The sequence below is a fragment of the Labeo rohita genome, chromosome 22 (genome assembly GCF_022985175.1).
Source record: "Labeo rohita strain BAU-BD-2019 chromosome 22, IGBB_LRoh.1.0, whole genome shotgun sequence".
Classification (NCBI taxonomy): Eukaryota; Metazoa; Chordata; class Actinopteri; order Cypriniformes; family Cyprinidae; genus Labeo; species Labeo rohita.
The window spans coordinates 53,105,681-53,110,342 of NC_066890.1; the positions used below are offsets into that span (position 1 = coordinate 53,105,681).

The window sequence follows — 4,662 nt, forward strand, 5'->3', positions numbered from 1 at the left end:
GGCAGTTGTGAGAGGAGGTCCACAAGGTGACGTCCTTTACACGTGCATTTATAGTGCATCATGACCCTATATGAAATCAGTATGAAATATGCTAAAGCAATTGTGCTTACATCTTGATTATTACTGTAATAATTTATTTAAGTGCCCCAAGTAGTTTTAAGAGGTTGTGAATGGACGATCTCGTCTAGTCAAGCATTACCCATTAAAAATAAATAAATAAGTAAGTAAATAAATAAATAAAAACAGGAAATCGTAATGAAATACAAGTAATTTGTATTTACATCTTGTTTAATGAATATTCACAAAGTGATGTGTGGTTAAGTGATTGCAAAGCCACTAAATTTTAGTCATAATTCTGCCCGTTTCCCTCAAATTGCAATACGATTTTATTATTTTAAGTTTATGCATATACATATAAAACAAATATCTCCAGTCACCATTTGAAGTCTGAGTTGGGTGTAGATTGCCAAAACTGTGCTGCCAAGATGTTGTAACAAATCTCGCAATAGGATAGATCATCTCGCGATAGGATAGATTATCTCGCGATGGGATAGATTATCTCGCAATACAATACATTATCTCGCGAGAAAGCTTTAACACGTTTTTATCTTTCCATAACCATGAGGAGAGCTCGTCTATTTGTTGCAAAGCTTTACGATTTACTACAAAATCACTGGTGGGTAAGTACATTTTGTAGTTTTTTATTAATGTGGTCGAGTTGTACTTGTTTGACACGAAGGAAAAGAAAGAAATAATGTGCACATTGTCAAATGAAACGTAGTTTGAGTTTGGCTAAAATTAGCTAGTGTGCTAAAAGTATTTTTTTAAATAATGCTTGAACAACAAATACATAACTGAAGTGCCAAGGGTATGCACAGAATGTTTGTATAGAATAACACAATGAAATTAAAGGACTTCCTAATCCACAATAATTTTATATCTTTTTTTTTTTTGTTTGTTTGTAATCTCCTTTATGGTCCTCTTATAAATATCTAATTCCTTAAGTGCCACAGAAAAAAAAATAGTTTTCTAATTGCTGAATTTTGCAACGATTAGTAAGTAAACAAGTAAATTAATCAAGTGATTGATAATGTAAGCCTCATTTTTCGACGGCTGAGCCACATATTACATGTCCGTATAGTAAAAGAAAGTTACACACCACTTTGTCATTTATAAATCCAGAAACCTCCCACTGTAACCTCTTTGTATATTGACAGTGCCAGAAAATATGAGGTACCGTTTCTGGGTATAATGTACATAATGAACAATTTACATCTATATTTTCAACAAATCTGTTTACAAATGCTTATCAGGGTAAAATTTGTGCAGTATCTTAAATGAAAAGATATGTGTTAGGTAATACCCAAACTTTACTCCAACTAATATTTCAGATAAACTTAGGAGATAACACATTGCTAATTTCTTTTAATTTTCACAGTGTGGTAATGTGTATATAACTTTAAGGGATTGCAAAGCTCTTTATAAACATCTTCAAAATTACATAAAGTGGTCCTTTATTTCCATTGCTTTTATTTTTTCCAACAGTGGATGCACAACATGACACCATCAACGTCAACAACACTCGTGGACCCATGGACACATGTTGAGGTGTAAGTGCTAATGTTTAAAAAAAAATTAATGATCCGAATGTGTACAACCACGAAGTTGCTTTTTTGCCCTGTTACAGGGCAAGACAAACGCAGTCCTGTCAATTACAGAATAAATGTTAAAAGAACTCCATGTTTCCCTGAAATAACAGCTACAGCATCTAGAAAAATTTGAAGAATATGTTATGAATTTGAATGTCCAAGTGACACTTCTAAGATGTTGTAGTACTAATCAAAAGATTACATGGTTAATGACACTTTATTGACACTCCAAGGGTGCAATTCAGGTCACGACTCCATTGTCATTGTAAGTAGTACATCAGACCTTAAGTAAACTTTCAGATGATCGTTCCCCTCGTCACTGTAGAGAAAACAAACACTGGGCAGTAGAAACAGTTTCGGTAGGCAGTTTGCTCTGGCTCAGATTTGCTCTGTTAAAGTCTCTAACCACAATGTAAGATTAACATTAGAAGACATTTCAAAAGATTAACTTCTGTGAAATTTTTAAACACATTTGTATGTCTTTTATGCTTCATTAATTTACATTAGAGTGCGATTTGTCTTGCAGGGTCACATAACGAACAGCCATCTGTCAGGCCATGTGCCACAACCAAACAAGGTATTGCAATTTTTGTCATGTCATTCACATAAAGAGGATGTCCTTTTTAAAAAAAAAAAAAAAAAAAAAAAAAAAAAAATGTAACTGCGTTCAAATTCTTACTTTTCACACTTTTCTTTTTAATGTCTATATAGTATTGTCTCCAGTCCCAGATGCTTCATTGCCATCCCAGTCCCAGAGGACCCCCCCAGTGTATGTGAGAACTTTGCTGTCGCATCTTATTTTATACACATTATACCTTAATACCAACACAGCCTAATGTATAAATACATACATTTCTCTGAATCAGAATTCATACAGTTAAAAATATAGAGGCTACAATGTCTGTCATTGCTCAACAAGTACAGCCAGCTAATTTGACAGTAACTAATGCAGTAAAATTGCACAGCAGTCTTATTACTTTACCTTCACTTAAAGCCAACCCTGGTCATCGAGAGCCACTGCACTGCTTGTTTTCCAGCTGTCCCTGCCCTTCCAGCTTCTGACTGACAACACACCTGATCCATTACTAATCAGCAGTGAGTAAGGCATGGATAGTTGGTAAACAAGCAGGTCAGTGGCTCTTGTATTTTAACATTGCCATGATGCACACTACTGTTAATTTGTAATATTGACCATATGTTAAAATGTTCATGAAGTGAAGTAATAGTGAATCATTTTTTCTCATGTTCCTTGTCCGTTATTTATTTAAAAGACCACCTGTCTTTATCAGAAATGCCATGTTCAAGTTCACACAGTTGCACATCTACTTTATTTCAAGAGCACCATAGAGATATTGAAGAGGCAGTGGACTAATGCTGTTTTTTATGTACTCTAGCACACATCTAATGCAGAAAATCTTTTATAGACACAAGATTATTCTAGACTAAAATAACATATAATACTTAGTTTACTTGTTACTAATGCTTCTTTATTGAAATGGAAAAAGTCTTGTTCCATTGTATTTTAAATGTATTTGTATAACCTTAAAGGCATTTTCAAAATAAGTGCATGCCATTTAACTCAATTTTGCCATTTTGTTTCTTAAATATCTTAAAATATTCATGCTCTCTTCCCTCAGATGCTCTGAAGAGGTGGAGTCCAACTGCCACAGACTCCGAAATTGATGCATCAATGGCGGAACACCTAAAACACGCTCCAGGAAGAGCTGGGGGCGGTGGTTATAAGAAATAAGCGGTTTTGAGCGACATTTACATGTGTGTTTACATTAATCCAGTATTTTTGTTTTGTGCTTGTTTGATTTATAGCTGTTTAAAATTAATGCAAAACTATTTCAAAACTGTTTCAATTAAAAAATTGAGTACTGCCACAATAATAATGCTTCTGGAAGAGCAAGTGCTTGTGGAGCAACAAAATGATAGTAAACATTTTGGAATAATAAAAAATAAATAAAAGATTATAAATATACATATGTGTTCACTTTTATCCGTTACCTTGGTTATGTTCTTGTTTGAATAATGGCTACTTAAAATTAATGTCAAGCTTTTGAGAAAATTGGTGCATGCTTAGAATTAACTGCATTGTACTATTTCTATTTTCATGTTTAAATAGCAGTTGTTTAACAAATGAAAGAGCTTGGAAAAAATGTAATGCACAAAATATGTTGTAGTAAATTAGAACGGTCTAATTCTTGCTTAAGTCCACAAAATATTTTATTGTTTGTAATGTACACATGATTAAAACGTTTTGTAGACGTTCAGGTCTGACTGGACCGACTTTGGACTATTTTTGAACTTGTAGTAAGTTAAGGTTTCTAAACATCGCGACATAACTGATTGCCTTTTCAAGATGTTACAGAATGGGTGTTTGACTATTTTATATACTCACTAAAAAATGTTGGGTTAAAAATAACCCAACTAGTAACCCAACTATGGGTTGGTATAGCACCTTCCCATCTATGGGTTATTTTAACCCAATGAATTGGGTTAAAATCCAGTTGGGTTAAAAGTAACCCAACAGTTGAGTTAATTATTTAGATTCATTTATATCAGTTTTTATTTATTTATTTATTTATTTATTTTAATAAAAATACACTATAACACTACTTTGTTTTCAAATAAATATTTTGTTTATTTAAATATGCAAATATTTTTTTTACAAATATATTTTTAAATGTAAAACAGTCATACTGCAAATGTTTACAAAATAAGTGTACAAGAATGTGAAAATATAATACATTCAAAACACAAATATGCACACACAACTGACATATTTTCAAGATGTACACTGAATTCAAAACCAACAAATGTGACTCTGGTCCACAAAACCCGTCATAAGGGTCGAGTTTTTTGTATTTAAATGTAAACATCATCTGAAAGCTCAATAAATAAGCTTTCTATTAATATGTGGTTTGATAGGATAGAACAACTATTTGAAAATCTGGAATCTGAGGGTGCAAAAAAATCTAAATATTGAGAAAATTGTCTTTAAAGTTGT

The 4,662-nt window shown here is 32.6% G+C and overlaps 1 long non-coding RNA gene across 1 annotated transcript; it reads left to right on the top strand.

Annotated features, from left to right (window-relative positions):
- The first annotated feature begins 563 nt into the window (after positions 1 to 563).
- Positions 564 to 3,940, top strand: LOC127153240 (uncharacterized). The gene is made up of 5 exons (XR_007825224.1): positions 564 to 680; positions 1,546 to 1,610; positions 2,176 to 2,226; positions 2,361 to 2,778; positions 3,287 to 3,940. It is a non-coding gene; the product is annotated as an uncharacterized LOC127153240 (long non-coding RNA).
- The last annotated feature ends 722 nt before the right edge of the window (positions 3,941 to 4,662 follow it).